We start from the raw sequence: 18,387 nt of genomic DNA, 5'->3' as shown, positions 1-18,387 counted from the left end.
AAGTCCACTACTATTTGTAGCTGTGATGGAGGTGCTGGCTCAGAACATAAAGGAGGGTTTACCGTGGGAGTTGTTGTATGCAGATGATCTGGTGTTGATTGCGGAAAGTATGGATGGACTGAAGGAAAAGATGAACACGTGGAAGGAATGTATGGAGACAAAAGGTCTGAAGGTGAATATCGGAAAGACGAAGGTGATGGCAAGTGGTAAAGCATGTGGTGAGGTGGAAAGAACTGGGAAGTGGCCCTGTGCTGTGTGTAGGAAGGGTGTCGGAGTGAACTCCATTCAGTGTACAATGTGCGCTGAGTGGGTTCATCAAAAATGTAGTGGTCTGAGAGGGTCATTAACCAGTGTGGCAGCTACATTCAAATGTAAGGTGTGCACAGAGGGAGCTGCAGATGGAGGAAATGTTGAGTTGGATCTTGGAGATGGCGTGAAGCTGGAAGGTGTGAAAACATTTTGCTACCTCGGAGACATGCTGAATGGAGAAGGTGGATCAGACTCGGCAACGGTTGCTCGAGTGAGATGTGCATGGAAGAAGTTTCGGGAATTGAGTGGCGTGCTGATGATGAGGGGAGTGTCGTTGAAGCTGAAGGGAAAGGTGTATGCTGCATGTGTGAGAAGTGTTATGATTTATGGGAGCGAGACATGGGTAATGAACGTAGAGCAGCAACGAAGGTTGGAAAGGGTGGAAATGCGAATGGTTCGACGGATGTGCGGAGTATCGTTGAGAGAGAGGAAGACAAATGATAAATTGCGAAAGATGATGGGAATAGAGCCTGTGATTGATGCTGTGAAGAGGAACAGGTTGAGATGGTTTGGTCATGTGTTGAGGAAGGATGAAAGTGACTGGTTGAGAAGAGTGATGGAAATGAATGTAGAAGGAAGTAGAAGACGGGGAAGACTGAGAAAGACTTGGCTAAAGATGGTGGAAGAAGAAATGCGGGCAAGGGGGTTAACAAGGAGAGATGCAGAAAATAGGGCAAAATGGAGAAGATTGTCATGGGGACCGCAAGGCTAACCCCCGCTCTAGCAGGGAAAATGGCCTTTAAAATGCATGTTGTGTTGTTGTTGTATGTCGGGAAGTTTGCCCGGCAAAAGCTATACCGGGCATGCCCGGGTATCAAGGGCGAGCCTTGGAAAGGTGAGTCTGGACCTGCCCGGGCGTGTTTGGCTGCGGCCTGGCAAGTCGAGGCTGGGCGTGCCCGGGCGCTCTGGACGAGCACTGGAAAGGCGATAGCGGGCATGCCCGGACGCTCTGGGCGAGCCCTGGAAAGGCGATAGCGGGCATGCCCGGACGCTCTGGGCGAGCCCTGGAAAGGCGATAGCGGGCATGCCCGGACGCTCTGGGCGAGCCCTGGAAAGGCGATAGCGGGCATGCCCGGACGCTCTGGGCGAGCCCTGGAAAGGCGAGAGCGGGCATGCCCGGGAAAGACGAGACCGGGCGTGCCCGGGAGGTTCGGGCGTGCCCGGGAACAGTGAGTCCGGGCATGCCCGGGAGAGGCGCGTCTGGCCGTGTTCTGGCCGGTGCAAGGCGAATGTGTGCATCCAGCGGTAACCGCTACAGAATAAGATATAACTATCGAACAGGGGTATTCTATTATTGGCTGACGTGTATGCTTGTGGACTAGTTATGGGACGCCCTTTTGACCTTTACACAGCTCCGGCGGAGGCAGGAGGCGCAGAATAACAATAATAATAATAATGATAAAGCACACAATCAAAAAAAAATACAGTCCTCATATCCGCAACAATATATATAAAACATCTTTCATGATGACAGAGTATTGTGATGCAGTTTCTGATTCAGGAGACCTTAAATCACCAGAAACCATTTAAAAACATTTTATGTGCACAACTTCATGTTGTTGGACTTAAATTATCTAACTTAAATTATATTATCTTAAATAACTTAAATTATCTAAAATATATGCATCTGGCAACTGGACTATGAAATGTTTTTCCCAGAATGCTTTGCCTCCATTCCCTTTGGATTTCCTCTCATCAAAACACAGTTAAATAGTTTATTCAGGACCTGAACCCCATGTTCACCGAGGCAGGTCCATACTTCACTCATATCTCCTCAGGTCCTCCTGATTTGCTAATTTTTATCACTCTTAAATCGGCTGTCTTGTCTTGCAGTACTTTTTTGTATAAATCAAAGATTCCAGGAGCAGCGTTTGAAAAGGAGTAGGTCAGTGAGTGTTGGTACACAGTTGAAATCCCACATCCAATCTTCCTTGTCTGACATTTAAATCGTTGCGATCCATCTTTGCCATGAGGATGTGATGAGGAATATAAAGAGATTTATGCTCAGTTGGAAACTTCAGGTTAACTTTCCCCACCAAGTGAAGTTAGAATTTGTCCTATCAAGGCAAAATCTTCTTCATGGTCGTGTCAACAACATGCATTTTAAAGGCCATTTTCCCTGCTAGAGCGGGGGTTAGCCTTGCAGTCCCCATGACAATCTTCTCCATTTTGCCCTATTTTCTGCATCTCTCCTTGTTAACCCCCTTGCCCGCATTTCTTCTTCCACCATCTTTAGCCAAGTCTTTCTCGGTCTTCCCCGTCCTCTGCTTCCTTCTACATTCATTTCCATCACTCTTCTCAACCAGTCACTTTCATCCTTCCTCAACACATGACCAAACCATCTCAACCTGTTCCTCTTCACAGCATCAATCACAGGCTCTATTCCCATCATCTTTCGCAATTCATCATTTGTCTTCCTCTCTCTCACCGATACTCCGCACATCCGTCGAACCATTCGCATTTCCACCCTTTCCAACCTTCGTTGCTGCTCGACGTTCATTACCCATGTCTCGCTCCCATAAATCACAACACTTCTCACACATGCAGCATACACCTTTCCCTTCAGCTTCAACGACACTCCCCTCATCATCAGCACGCCACTCAGTTCCCGAAACTTCTTCCATGCACATCTCACTCGAGCAACCGTTGCCGAGTCTGACCCACCTTCTCCATTCAGCATGTCTCCGAGGTAGCAAAATGTTTTCACACCTTCCAGCTTCACGCCGTCTCCAAGATCCAACTCAACATTTCCTCCATCTGCAGCTCCCTCTGTGCACACCTTACATTTGAATGTAGCTGCCACACTGGTTAATGACCCTCTCAGACCACTACATTTTTGATGAACCCACTCAGCGCACATTGTACATTGAATGGAGTTCACTCCGACACCCTTCCTACACACAGCACAGGGCCACTTCCCAGTTCTTTCCACCTCACCACATGCTTTACCACTTGCCATCACCTTCGTCTTTCCGATATTCACCTTCAGACCTTTTGTCTCCATACATTCCTTCCACGTGTTCATCTTTTCCTTCAGTCCATCCATACTTTCCGCAATCAACACCAGATCATCTGCATACAACAACTCCCATGGTAAACCCTCCTTTACGTTCTGAGCCAGCACCTCCATCACAGCTACAAATAGTAGTGGACTTAGTACCGACCCCTGATGCACTCCCACCTTCACCTCAAACTCACCACTGTTCCCGTCCTTCGTCCTTACAGCTGTGCGGCTCTTTTGTACATTGCCATCACTACTCTGATCAACCATTCCTCCACTCCTAACATCCTCAATGCCCATGTCAATACTTTGCGTGGAACCCGATCGAATGCTTTCTCCAGATCAACAAACCCAAGAAACAACTTCTTCCTCTTCTCCATGTACTTCTCCTGCAACTGCCTCACAATGAAAAGCGCGTCTGTCGTTCCTCTTCCTGGCATGAATCCAAACTGCATTTCGTCGATCTTCACTTTCTTCCTTATCCTCCTCTACAACACCCTTTCCAATACCTTCATTCCATGCTCCAATAACTTTTTCGCTCGGTACGAGCCACACTCCAGAGGGTCACCTTTCCCCTTGTATAGAGGGACGAAGGTACTCAGTTCCCAATCCACTGGAATGCAGCCTTCTTTCACCACCAGATTACAGATCTCTGTCATTCTCTTCACACCCCAACTTCCTGCTGCCTTCAACATATCTCCCACAACTCCCGTCGGCCCTCCGGCTTTTCTACCCTTCATTGCTTTTATCGCTTCCTCAACTTCCTTCTCAGTTATCTTCTCTGCCGGTCCTAAAACTGGGTTACTCTCTATGTTGCCATCCCATTCATTCTCTGTATTCAACAGCATTTCCATATATCTTTTCCATCTTCCTTTATTTCCATCTGGGTCGACAACGATTTGTCCCACTTCATCCTTCAAGCAACTCACCCCCATCACATCACACCTCTCTTTCGCCATCTGCTTTGCAATCCTGAATACTGCTTTCTGACCCTCTTCCGAATCCAAGCGTTCTCCGAACATTTTCCTACATGCCTCCTGCGCCTTTGCTACCTCTTTCTTTGCAGCCTTCCTGGCTGCCTTATAACTTTCATGCTCTGCTGTTTCTGCTCCCGTACCCTTTGCCTTCTGCCACTCCTTGAACTTCTTCCTCTTCTCGTCAATCCTCTTTCCAACTTCATCATCCCACTTCCAAAATGTTACTTCCAAATGTGCCCTTGGTCCAAACAATCGGCCCTCCAACATGGCCGTCTCATTACTTCCGGCTGTTTCAAAAGAGAGGCTTCATCGGCTCTCCAGATTGTATTTTTCACTCCGTGGGCAGCTGCGACCGGGCATAAATTTGACGAACTGACTTGTTGCAAAGGTGGCATCCTTTGACGGTGCCACGTTGAAAGTCACCGGGGATGGGGGGTTCGGGTCCGGGTTCAGGCTGAAGGCTAGCCCAATAGGAGTGGTCGGCGTTTGCCCAATGATTATGGTTCAAAAATATCGTAAACGTATCGATTGCATACGTTTGATTTGACAATAATTGATTGTCCTTTCTACAGGGGAAGAAGAGGTGAACAATCCAACCCATCCCGACTTTGTCCCGTCACCGTTTCTGCAGCCAGCTGACACAAGTGGACGTGCCGACCAATCTGCCGAGAAGATGCAACGCTGCGGGGGAGCATCCAGGCGGTCAAGTGCTTGTGGTGAGTGTTCTTTGTCACAATTTTAAGGAATGCAGACACGGCACTATGGCTCAGATTAGGCAGTGGCTCAGATTAGCTACAATAATTATGGTAAATTAAAGTGACCTGAAAAAATAACTCTTAGATGCCATTTCCTGGCACTTCGAGGCACACTCTGTAATACAATATTATTATTGGGTTTGTTGGCATGTAGGTATATTAATAGTGCTTTGAATGTCACGAAACAAATGTCAGTGATTGTGACCTTGGCAATGTGGGTGTCGGTGGATTATAGTCAGATTATAATATTGCTTGGGTTTCAGGCCAATACGCAGCTACGTTGTCCCGAGGGCCGAACGGCCGAGGTCAATATTCCGCCCTCGGGACAGCATAACGCGCATTGGCCAAAAACTCGAACAATATTTCCATTCTTATTATGATGGATGAAGGCAATGGTAATGGCTCCAATAATCGCAGACAAGCCTAAACTGCGCCACTCCCTTGTGGGAGTAGGCCTACATGACATGTATATGTGGTCGTGCACAGGCCACGCCCACGCGTGGCCAATATTTAGGGTGAATGTTGTTCGTATGGCGGCCATAGGCCATATTTTAAAACTTCGTTGCACCCACCCCCACCTTGTGTAAACCGACATCCCCAATAATTTCATTAAGTGCACCCATTTGGACCACATTAGGAGGGTTGTCAAGTTGTCGCGGTGTGCGGGGGTTTACGACAATGCGATTAATGTCTGCCGGTGTCAGGGTCCAAACGCGTTTTCTTGAATTCTTAAAATCACACATCACTCTGCCAATAATGGACATAGAGGGTCGTGTGAGGTGTCAAAATGATCAGAGTACTTCCATACAATATGGAAGCTGCAACCCAGCTGTCGGTGACATCTGCGGTTACCTCTGGGTCAAGAAATCTGTAAAAATGGTGAAATGTATATTTTGTCTTACATTTTGATACATCATAAATTGTCTTCATAACACAGAGAATAACGAAGGTATTGGTTTAATGTGTACTCTAAAAGTTTCCCAGTACACTGTGCAAAATAATGATACCACACAAATATATCTGATATTAATATTTCTGAGTTTAATACCGCAAAACCGAAGTGTACCCCCTTATTTTCTTCATGGTATATGCAATATGCATACAACATAAGTTTGGATACAGTCGATGTGATATTGGCAATTACTTCAGGTATAACATCGAGATAAATATCATGATTTTCGCGACTGCATTGCACATTATCAAGACTAAAGAGACCTGAATTAAAGATGCCTTAGATTATTTTGGCCACCTGTGGAATAATACACACAAACACAAAAATACACCATAAATGTTTCATTTGGAGATACAAATGTGTTTCATAATACTAAATGTTTGTCCAACAAAATCAGAATTCACTTGAATGTCCATCATATTTTCTATTCAGTTGAATGCCCATCATGTTCATGATTTAACTGAGATGTCGAGCAAAATAAAAGTTCACTTGAATGTCCATCTTGGTAACTATCCATTTTAATGTCTATCATGTTCACAATTCACTTAAATGTCCACCATACGGTAATTACAATGCATCTGAAAGTCCATCGGTTAGTCGAATCATCTGCTTCTGAATCAGATGTCTCATCACCAGCCAGAGAGTTTGCCGGCTTTGTGCATCTTGGTCCGCATTTACATGCACCAATGCATGGAGACGGACATGCTTTTACACGAGCATCTTGACGATGCACAACTTCTCTGGCATCCACAGCTTATTAACTCGCGGCAGGCATCTGGTACAGGTACGAGGCTCATTAGCTTTGGTACTAACTTCGCGCCATCGGTGTGCTATCCACATTCCTCTGGTGGAGGAAGGTCAGGATATGCCTGTCCTGCATGTGTCCAGATCAGGGCTCGATAGGTAGCTCGCATGATGTCAAATGTCAGGGCATCTTTTGTTGGCGGTCGGTAGTCATTTTCTGAATGTTGCCAAATGATATTTCAGGATAAATGATGCAACATTCCCTGAAATATTGTTGTCGTCCTTGTCTTCCTTTCAGGTTGGGCAAGAACAGTGCTGTGGTGAAGTAGCTTGAATGGAGGCCTGATCTCGATTACCTTCGGGGTGATTGATTCGTTTTGGCAGTGCCAGGACCGGTGATGTCCTGGCACCACCTTGCCTGGTGTTCATGCTCATCCACCGATGGAAATGGAAAAATGAAATCCACCTCATTCAGCGGTTTTATACATCATGAATACGTCGAACGTCGATGTTATGATTGTTGCTTGACGTGTGATTCTTGAACAGCGGTTGTTCAAAACATTTTCGTCTTCAAGAAGAATCGAGGAAAAAAGGCATTAACCGAACTGTTACCTTTTCGCTCCGTTACCTTCAAAGTTATAAATGCTTGGGCAATGGGCATTCCGCCCGCCCGCCCGTGTCCATTTTTCTTGTGCTCCCCCCATAGTGTTCCGTCTTCCCCAATATGGTCGCTCCATTGACGAAGGGTCATTTGTTACAGCCTTGTGAAATAGTTTTAAAGCTGCAGTCATTGCAAACAAAATAATTGTACCTTTAACATTTCCCAATGAGAGAGAGCAAAGATTATTCATGAAAAAAGAAATCATTTGTGCAGAGAATGATCAGTTTTTGTTTTTACTCGTATAATAACGTTCTCAGTGACGCAATGAATGTGACATGTGACATGTGACATGGATATGGATATCACCCCAGGTATTTTCTATATGTGGTGTTTGCATTTTGTGAAGAGCTTTACATGAATGAACGAATGAATGATCGAATGATCAATAAATTAGAATTTATTCGAGAATGCCTCCACATATAAAATGGCAAAAGGAAAAGTAGTGTTTCAGGTTATTGGATGAATGTGCAATTGAACGTGAAATAAATCAAAAAATGTAAAAATACTTTTGAGTTTTTTTTAAATTTAATGTTGTACTCAAAAGTGTGGATATATTGGCGAAGGAAGGGTGCTTGATTTATTTATATATACTAGCGTCCAGCGTGCGTGACTCGGCGCGCCCCGCGCGCTTCACCGCACGTCGTATCGGAGGGGTCGGCATCTTTGACCATTTCGGGGTGCTTTGGGTCTTCGGGATGTTTTGGGCCTTCGGGGTCTTTTGGGGTATTGGTGGCCTGAAGGGTCTTGGCGGAATTAACGCAATTAAGAGGGTTAATGTAGAGTGTGGTCATTTTATTTGAAGAAGAAGAAGAAGACTTTTTTTTGTTTGTTTTGTTTTTTTATATACAGAATCGAGGCTCGTGAAAGAGCTAACATTTATCAAACAAAGTATATAAAAAGGGGACCGGTACACAAGATGGGGAGAGAAGGGGAGGAAGCACACAAACACAACATTTGAGAGCAGGGACATCGGGAGATGTGTGGGAGGGAGAGGGCTTGGGGGGAGGCAGGATCGGTATAAAATGCAAGGACACCAAGGACTTTCAGCAAAGAAGTTGGTATTTCAAAAAAGTGGATTTGGGGTGAAATTAGCGGGGGTAGAAAAGATCAAGGTTTTGGATTGGGGAAGATAAGAGATGGTGGCGAACAGCTGTTTTAAAGACCTGGAGGGAGGAGTGCGATTGAAGAGAGTGAGGGAGTTTGTTCCAGAGGCGGGACAAAAGAAGAATGAAGGAGTGAAGGTGAGCGGAGAGTCTTGATTTTGGCAGTTTAACCACAAGAGGGTTGCAGGCAGATCTTGTGCGACCTGTAGGAATATTTGGGGGACAGAGCACAGACAGGGCTGGGGGGTGAGGGGGCGGGCTACGCCGGAGATGAGTCGGTAGAAGACGGAAAGACCACCAACCTGCCTGCGGTGAGTAAGTGAAAGGCCCTCGGAGATGGCGTCATCGCGGGAGATTCCAATGATTCTGAACGCTTTGGTTTCAACAGCGTGAAGATGAGCTAGGTGTGAGGCAGGAGCACCGGCCCAGAGGGGAGAGCAATACTCCATTGAGCTGCGGACGAAAGCCTCGTATGTGGCGAGGAGCTCAGGTGTGCCAAGGAAGGACTTCGCACGACGGAGGATGCCCAGTCGGCGACTGGCTTTGGAGGCCGGCTTGGAAATGTGCTTTTTTTCCAGGAAAGATCATGGCACATAGTGAGACCCAACCCAAAAGCTTGAGTGACAGAACTTCTTGGAGAGGAATATTCAGAAAGTGGATGGGAGGGTTGTCCAGTCGGTCTTTTCGGAGAGACATCGTAAGAGTGTGAGATTTGTTTCGGATTGAAAGACACGTTCCACTTGTTTGCCCAGTCTGTGATTTTGTCCAGGTCTGCAGAGAGCGAGGAGGCTGCAGACTGCCGATCTGAGGGATGAGCAATGGAGCGGCACAACAGAGTGCAGTCGTCAGCAAAGAGTCAGAGAGATCATTGATGAAGACCAGAAAAAGCACAGGGCCCAGAACACTGCTTTGGGGAACTCCAGCCTGAACAGGAAGAGGAGGTGAGAGAAAGCCATTCAGGGCCACACGCTCACTACGACTAGAGAGGAAGTCCATGCGCCAGCCATGCGCGGATATTTCTATGGATACCAAAGGAGGAGAGTTTGGTGAGCGGAGCGGCGTGCCAGACCGTATCGAAGGCATGTCGTATGTCGAGGGAGACGCCTCTGATTTCCCGTTTGGCATTGAGGACCCCTCCCTCCCTCCATCCATTGTTGAGACAGCAGAAGCAGCATGTCCAGAGTGGAGTGACCTGGTCTGGAAGCAAATTGATGACCAGAGATCAAGCCATTGGAGAAGAGGAAACATTTCATATCCGAAGCAATGATGCATTCCAGGACTTTGCTGATAATAATTGGGAGAAGGCTGATTGGTCTGTAGTCGCTAGGATCTGTTTTTGTGCAAAGCGGTGATGTTGGCTGATTTCCAAGCAGATGGCAGTTGACCTTGAGCAAAAGAGAGGGTGAAGAGAACAGAGAGAGGGAGTGAAGGAGCGGAAGAACAGCATTTTCGGACCCGTGGGCTGATGCCGTCAGGTCCAGTTGCAGAATCGGAGTCGAGGGTTGACAGAAACTTTTCCACCTCGTCGGGCGGAAAGGACACGGAGCACCTGGGTACGACTGGGTACAGAGAGGGATGGGTGTGGCGCACAAGATTTAGAGGCAAACACAGAGTTGAGGCATTCAGCTTTTTCACGTGCGGAGGCAGCCGTGTAGCCGTTTGAGCTGAGGGGGGGGATGGAGGGGGAACAAACACCAGAAACAGATTTGACCAGACGCCACCAGGATTCGGAAGAGGGAGACAGACAAGACAGTTCGGTATTGAGAACGGAGAGATATTGTTTCCTGGCTCTCCTGAGGGTGGACACACACTTGTTTCGGGCTTTGTGAAAGGAAATGACATTTCCTTCCGTTGGATTTGCTTTCCAGGAGACGAAGGCAAGTTGTTTCTGGGCAACAGCCTCACCGCAACATTCCGTGCTGCACCATGGACGGGAGGAAGCGTACGACAACTGAAGACGACATGGCATAAATCTGTGCATGAGAGAGAGAGAGAGAGAGCAATTTACTTTGGAAGAATTCCCAGGATGATGTCAGTTGCTGTCAGAGGTGGTAGAGATGGGAGACCAGTCCAGATGATTGATGGCTGCTTGAAGACCGTGCCAGTTGGCCTGAGTGAAATGCCAGACTCGTCGACGCTGAGCAGAGCTCCCTGAGAATGGTCAGAGAGATGTCCACTTTAACAAGCACATGATCAGAAGAGCCGATTGGAGCAGAAGAAGAGCAGCAGACATTTTCAGGTAAGTTAGTCATAACCAAGTCCAGAAGAGAAGATGCTCCGTTGACTGAGATCCGGGTGGGGAAATTGACAGATTGTGTCAGTCCCAGTGAGTCGCAGAAGTCCTTTGCTGAGGAGCCATGGCTGGTGAGAGAGGTACCCACACCCAGCCAACTGGCATGGTGACAATTTAAATCACCACATATGAGGAAGAGAGACTTGGGATGAGTGCATAGAAGTGGGTCCATATTATCAGACAGCGACATGTAGATGGAGTCATCACCGTTTGGTGGACGGTACAACACACATATGAACAAGAGGTGGGAGCGAAGGGGAAGCCGTAGCCACAGGTATTCCAGGGGGTGAGGTGGAGAGAGTGCAGTGCAGTGCATTGCAGTGCAGGGCGACTGAGGAAGAGAGTTTTTGATAAAGACAGCAACCCCGCCTCCAGGACGAGGCTCAGGTCTATCATACCGGAGGAGGGAGTAACCTGGGAGAGATACCAAGGAATCAGAGACATCATGAAGGAGGAAAGTTTCTGTTAAGCAGATCACGTCTGCTTTGTCAGAAGCAACCTGTATGGAGAGATCGGTCAAGTTTGAACGAAGGCCCCAGATGTTTGAGGTCCATACCGTTCGTTAATGAAGAGGAAGGGGGACCATCGGATACAGAACAGGGGGGACGAGGGGTCGGGTAAGATGTGCAAGAGGTAGGGAGAGCCGTTGAAGGTGTGTCAGAGATTTCAGAATAGCTTGGAGAAAGGGAAGGATGGGGCGGACAGTCTAACTCTAATGACTGACTCTTTCTAGTGGTGGACTCGTGCACTTTGACATCGACGGTGACGAGAGCTACCTGTAGGTCCCGTGATGACATTCTGGGGTGCTCGGAAGCTTATTTCAGCATCTTGCGGTCTGCTCTCGGGCTGAACTTGCCGGGGCGGCATGGCCCGAACAAGTTGGCAGTTGTTTGGAATCTTCTCCACCTGTAGATGATCTTCCGGACAGTCGAATGATTCGTTTCAAATTGTTTGGAGATCTTTTTAAATCCCTTCCCAGACTCGTAGGCATCTATAACCTTCTTTCTGAAGGCCGCAGACAGCTCTTTTGATCTTGGCATGGTGACGCCGCACACTTCAACAACAAAGAGCAAACCAAACGAAATGTCAGATTTAAATAAGACAGGTTCCTCCAAGATCCTCTCCAACGATGTTCTAATCATTTGCACCTCAGCTGGTGCACCTGATTCTAATTTTAGGTATTTGAAGTAGTAATAAATGTAGGGGTGTACTTACTTTTTCCACATGCGAAATTTGCATTTATGTTTATTTAAAATATACAATGGACTACAAAATGTAAATATTTCATGATATTTGTTTTATTATATCATCTTTAAATATCAATATTGTTGAAATGAAGATCAAATAGCTGTATCTAAACTCTCTGGTCACGCACAGTCAGTCATGGCTGTTGTCTACCGCCCTCCCAAACCACACCCATCATTCCTGTCTGACTTCTCCTACTTTCTGACCCAGCTATGTTCCCTCTCCCCCTCAATCGTCGTCGTCCTTGGTGATTTCAATATCCACATGGACTCCACTGACTTCACTGATTTACTCACCTGCTTTAACCTCACTCAACATGTCAACTTTCCTACCCATAACCGTGGTCACATTTCGGACCTTGTCTGCTCTACTGGATTGATTTTGCACCATCTCTCTGGCTCCGACCTCACCCTCTCTGACCACTTAGCCATCACTATGACCGTCAACGTTCCCACCCCAGCACCAAGGCATTATCGCACGATCAACTTCCGTAAGCTAAACGCTCTTTCACCTACCTCATTGTCATCCACCCTCTCTGAAAAAATGTCCACTTCTCCCTTCGTTGACCTCCACACCCCTTCTGACCTCACTGACTACTACAACCGCACTCTCTCCTGCCTTGACCAACTTGCGCCTATAAAAACCAAAACCGTTTATTTCACCCATACTGTTCCCTGGTTTACCCCTGAACTCCGCCTGATGAAAACTCGTGCTCACCAACTTGAAAGACTCAGCAATAAAACAGGTCTCACAGTTCACTCCCAAGCCTACAAGGACCACCTACAACACTATAAAGATGCCCTCTCCCGCGCCCACTCCGCCTACTACTCTCAACTTATCCACTCTGGCTCCGGAAAGCCAAAAGCACTCTTCTCTACAATAAATAAACTCCTCAGCCCCCTGAACACCGCCACCCAGTCATTCACAGTAGACAACTGCATCTCCTTCCTTTCATTCTTCCAACGCAAAATTGAAAACATCTACAACAGCTTGACCACCGCCGCACCTGCCCCCCCTTATCCTGCCATCCCCTGTCTCAATTCTCCCCAGTCTCCCCTACTGACCTCTCTGAACTCCTCATAGGAATGAAAACTGCCACCTGCACTCTTGACCCCATCCCCTCCAGCTTTGTCAAGGCCTCCCTTTGTGCTCTCTCTCTCTCCACTTATCATTGCAACAATAAACTCCTCCCTGTCTACAGGCATCGTCCCACCATCCCTCAAAATTGCTGCTGTTACCCCCATTCTGAAAAAACCTGGACTAAACCCTGACACCCTAAACAACTTCAGACCCATCTCCAACCTACCCTTTGTGTCGAAAGTTTTGGAACACGCTGTAGCCACTCAACTCAAACATCACCTCTCTGCCAATGACCTGTATGAAACATTCCAATCCGGATTCCGCTCCAACCACAGTACTGGAAACTGCTCTCCTCAAAATCACCAACGACCTTCTCCTCTCCTCTGACGCTGGCAACCTCAACATTCTCATCCTCCTCGACCTGAGCGCCGCGCCGCCTTTGACACTATCGATCACACCATCCTCCTCACCCGACTTGAAACCACCTTTAACGTTACCGGCACTGCCCTCTCTTGGATTAAATCATACCTCTCTGACAGACGCCAGTTCATCTCCATCAATAACTGCAAATCCCCCACTGCTCCCCTCCCCCAAGGTGTCCCCCAAGGTTCAGTCCTTGGCCCCCTCCTCTTCATCCTTTACCTGTCCCCCCTCGGTCACTTAATCCGCCGTCATGGTCTCCAATTCCACTGCTACGCCGATGACATCCAGCTTTTCATCTCCACCAAGTCCATCTGCACCGCCACCCACTCTATCCTGACAAATTGCATCACTGAAATAAAATCCTGGCTTCAAATCAACTTCCTCAAACTTAACTATGATAAATCTGAAATAATCATCATTGGCCCAAAAACGCTCATAAAATCCACCCATAACTTTGCCCTCAACATCGACGGTATCCCAGTATCCACGTCCCCTCACATCCGGAATCTTGGCATAATCTTTGACCAATCCCTCTCCTTCGACAAATACACTAAACAGATCACAAAGACAGCCTTCTTTCACCTGAAAAACATCGCCCGTCTCCGTCCATCCCTCTCCTCCACGGCTGCAGAAACCCTCATCCACGCCTTCATCACCTCCCGTCTGGACTACTGCAATAGCCTCCTCTATGGTTCACCCTCAACAATCACCAATAAACTCCAATACATTCAGAACTCCGCTGCCCGTCTACTCACCCATTCCCGGACCCGTGACCACATCACCCCCCCCGATGGCTCCCCATCTCCCAGAGAATCCAGTACAAAATCCTCCTCTTGACCTACAAAGCCCTCCATGACCTGGCCCCATCCCCATCCTACCTGGCTGACCTCCTCTCCAGACACACTCCCACCCCCATCCGGACCAAATTCAGATCCTGGGGGGACAGGGCCTTCTCCATCGCTGCTCCCACCCTCTGGAACTCACTACCTCACACCATCAGAGACTCGTCCTCCTCCTCCTCACTCACCACATTCAAAACATCACTCAAGACCCACCTGTTCAACACTGCATTCAACATTTAACCCACAGCATTTAACCCCTGACTATCTGTTGTCCTTCTCCCTCCTTTTTGCTTTGAATATTTCCCTGTTGATTCTTGTCTTTTTTGCAATTGTTTTTATGTTTTACACTCTGTCAAAGCGTCTTTGGGCTTCCTGAAAAGCGCTATATAAAATAAATGCATTATTATTATTATTATTATTATTATTATTATTATCTATATAATAATACCGTAAGGACTCGACTTTGTTATCCCTTTTACGCCGCACCCAGTGACCCAATGCCCCGGCACTAATGGATTTACGATCTACGAACCGCGCTCTTTGTTTATCACCTACAGCCATACTCGAAAAATCTGAATTAGCCGACGTTGGGGCCCAAAAGCATCCGATTAACGGCCGATACGACGCCATCTTACGACTCCATCGTATTGGCGTCTGCTGGGTGAAGGCGCAACAAGCCGTCCGCTGATTGGACAATCCTGATCATGCATTCCGCCATTTGTGCCGGTGTCGTCGATCGCGCTGTACGCTAACCTCATCAGGTGGGTTTACCATAATGTCTTCCATATACTGTGATTACAACGAAGTGAAACTGATCAGCAGCCCATCAGTATCATATAAAGCAATAAATACCAAGGCTTCAGCTTCTGAAAGCTTAAAACAAAGTGTACTTCGCCGAGTGACGAAACGTAGGCGTAGGCCTCGGCCCTACCTATCCAGTTGTTGTTTCCGTTGTGTAAGGGGGGGAAAAAACAAACATTTTGGCCTCAGACCTTTGAGAGTACGTCGTTCCGTGAACTTTTTGAACGGGCCTCGTATGCCATGCTTCGTCAACGTTGGGTTGTTTTTAAATGATTTGAAGGATTAACTTAAGCACCTTGAATAGAGCAGTTTATTGTTCCTCAAAGACCAGTGTGTAAGTTGACTCAATATGATGGTAACTTTGCAATTCCTGCGTTGTCTCTGAATCAGCTGGCTGAGTCATATTGGCGTAGGGTCGGTCATGATCAGCCCCCCCCCCTCCCCCTCCCTTTCGTTTCACCAACTCCTGCATCTGCCACCGTTCATGATTATCAAAGTAGGCTTTACCCTGTTCACGATAAGGTAGAAATCAGAGTTGTATACGAAGAGATAAAAGGATGCCATTGACTTCGAGACGGTACGTGATATTTTCAAAAGTATATCGTAGCGTTGTCATTTAATTAGCTTGCAATAAATACGTTGTTCATATACGCACTCTTCATTCTCATCTTTCTTCCTAACTCTTACTCGGACAAGCAAATCCCCTATGCCATCCATAATGGTACACTCTATCCATACACCACATCCTCCCTTCCGTGGATGTTCCACGGGTTTCGGCTAGTTATTATTATTATTATTATTATTACGTTGAAATACGTTGAAAAAGTCAAAACTTCACATGGGGTGTAGGGGAAGGCGGGGCAAGTTGAGCCAGTTTTTGTTCTTGGAATGTTAGGACTGAACTTACTGATGATCTTGCACAAATGAGTATCTTGCCTTCTAATTTAATCCTTGGGAAACATTTTGTAGCTGGTTCTTACTTTCTATCCCCACACTGAAAGTCACTGTGACATTTTGAAAAAACGGAGGCAAAATGGCTCAACTTGCCCGCCTGAGGGGTAAGTTGATCCAACCTCTGGGGTAAGTTGTACCACATAGGGGTAAGTTGATCATTGCCCCAAATAAAGATAACTAAAGTAGAAAAGCATTGTTTTGCCAGAAAAAAATATTTAATGTTGTAAAATTCTACAACACTGAACGAAATGATTACCTTGTGTTCATGGTTATAGTAATCAGTTACGAACAAATTGAGTCACTCTCATAGAAAAACAAGATTGTCAACTGTGGTAAGAAAAGTCAACTCGATCCACCTGTCACAGTTTCAAGTCACAATAAAAGAAAAGTGTCCCAAATACACCCAGAAAGGCCAACAGTCAGACTGTGGCAATTAAGGCACAATATCTTGCTCATCAATGCCAGCTTCATCATTTGGATCTGCAACTAAAAGTAAAACATGTCAGAAATCAAGTCAATTAAGCTGCCAAACTGACAAGTCACAATAATTGAACACAAGCTGTCCAGAACAACGGGCAGAACTGCCAACGCACTTAGGCTGTGGCAGCTTACGCACGATGTCTTGCAGTTCAAATCCTGCTTCATCCTTTGGGTTTGGAACAAACACTGGGTTGTCAGATCCAACTTTTCCAGCAACTTTCTGCAGGAAGACACCTTCAAACTGAAATTCCTCTCCATTCAGTACATCAACCCGAGCAATGTAATGCACAAATCTTGATTTGCCAGCACATTTGACAACTACAAAGTCACCTTCAATGATATCCTATTCACTGTCCACATCTGATTCGTCATCATACTCAACTTCTGAATCACCATCTGTCTCACTGGAACTAGGGGTGTTTGATCTTGGGGGACATGTCTTTTTCCCATTAGCTTTGAACAAGCATCTCTTTGATTTCTTGGCTGATGGCTTCCGTTTGCGATTTTCAGATAGGGCTGCAAGCTCCTGGCATACTGGGGTGTGGAGATGGTACACCCAGTGTGGTGCAGGCTCGCAATGTATCCAATGACCGGGGTACGGTAATAATATGGTATTCTGTAAGCGCTTTGAGCCTTTGGGGAAAAGCGCATTATAAATGCTAATTATTATTATCTCCACCAACATGAGTTGGCAAGTTGAGCCATGGCTCGATTTGCCCCGTAGGGTCTGGCTCAACTTACCCCAGTCTGAACTTTCTGAGATGTCTCCACATACACACATCTTCTATGCATCCATCGTATTAAAGTCTACGACAAGAATGGAGACACATACCTGGACTAACAATAATTGTCATCTGATATCCATATTATCTCCATGCTGCATATGGAAGAAACGTGAACTTACCTGTTTTACACCTTTTTACTTTTATGGCTGAAAATTGGATTTTTCCCTCTGCAACACTGGTTTCCGTTTCAATTTCAATTTAGAAAACAATATGGCACAACGTGGACTTATGCAATGGGGCATCTATACTATAGATGGCGCCACCACAAAGTCTGACTCATTCATAAATGGCTGGGAGGTGGTGCCTCACTTCAACTTACCCCGATGCTCAACTTGCCCCGCCTTCCCCTACTTACTCTTTCACGTGACTGTACAATGCATTTAGGATCGGAGGCAAGAAATAAATATACCGTACAGTGTTTTTCACCTTTTTATTGGACAAAAACCAATTATGTATATATTTCAACAAGGAGGCTCACTTTCATTTCATCACATGCAGTGTTATTTGTAAAAGTTTATGCCTGCCTGCCTGCATAATAAATCTTACGCTTCCATGTAATAAGAATAATAATAATTAGTAATATAATACCGAGTGTTTAGACAATACTCAATAGTCAATACAAATGTGTTCTACTTGTGACTCGGCGCACCTCTCATATATCTAACAGTAACATGTACGCAACTACAAGGATGTAATATTGTAATGACAATATACCATCAGAACAGACAACATGTTGTTGTTGTTCAAGGAATATTATTAATATTATTGTCCAGCAATTTATGTATTTACGATTTTAGTCCAACTCCAATAGCTGATGATTTATTGGCATAAATGTGTTGCTCGATATTAATATTAATATTGTAGCGACCCATTGGTCCCCCAAGCGAGACCAGCAGCAGAATCGCCTTGCTCCAGCCGGTGACGTAACCTTGCTCCAGCCGGTGACGTAACTAGATCAATCACATGGGGGTTAAATGCATGT

The 18,387-nt window shown here is 46.3% G+C and overlaps 1 long non-coding RNA gene across 1 annotated transcript in view; it reads left to right on the top strand.

The window, feature by feature from the left end:
* LOC144891767 (uncharacterized) overlaps nt 1-7,904 on the top strand; it is a 28,156-nt gene extending 20,252 nt beyond the window's left edge. Inside the window, exons 3-4 of the long non-coding RNA XR_013623087.1 lie at nt 4,860-5,003; nt 7,037-7,904. This is a non-coding gene — a long non-coding RNA (uncharacterized LOC144891767). The remainder of the gene's footprint in view (nt 1-4,859; nt 5,004-7,036) is intronic.
* The last annotated feature ends 10,483 nt before the right edge of the window (nt 7,905-18,387 follow it).

The sequence above is a fragment of the Myxine glutinosa genome, chromosome 1, assembly GCF_964187855.1.
Source record: "Myxine glutinosa chromosome 1, kmMyxGlut1.1, whole genome shotgun sequence".
Classification (NCBI taxonomy): Eukaryota; Metazoa; Chordata; class Myxini; order Myxiniformes; family Myxinidae; genus Myxine; species Myxine glutinosa.
Note: the sequence above shows the minus strand (reverse complement) of the source record. Positions and strands in the feature narration are given on the sequence as shown.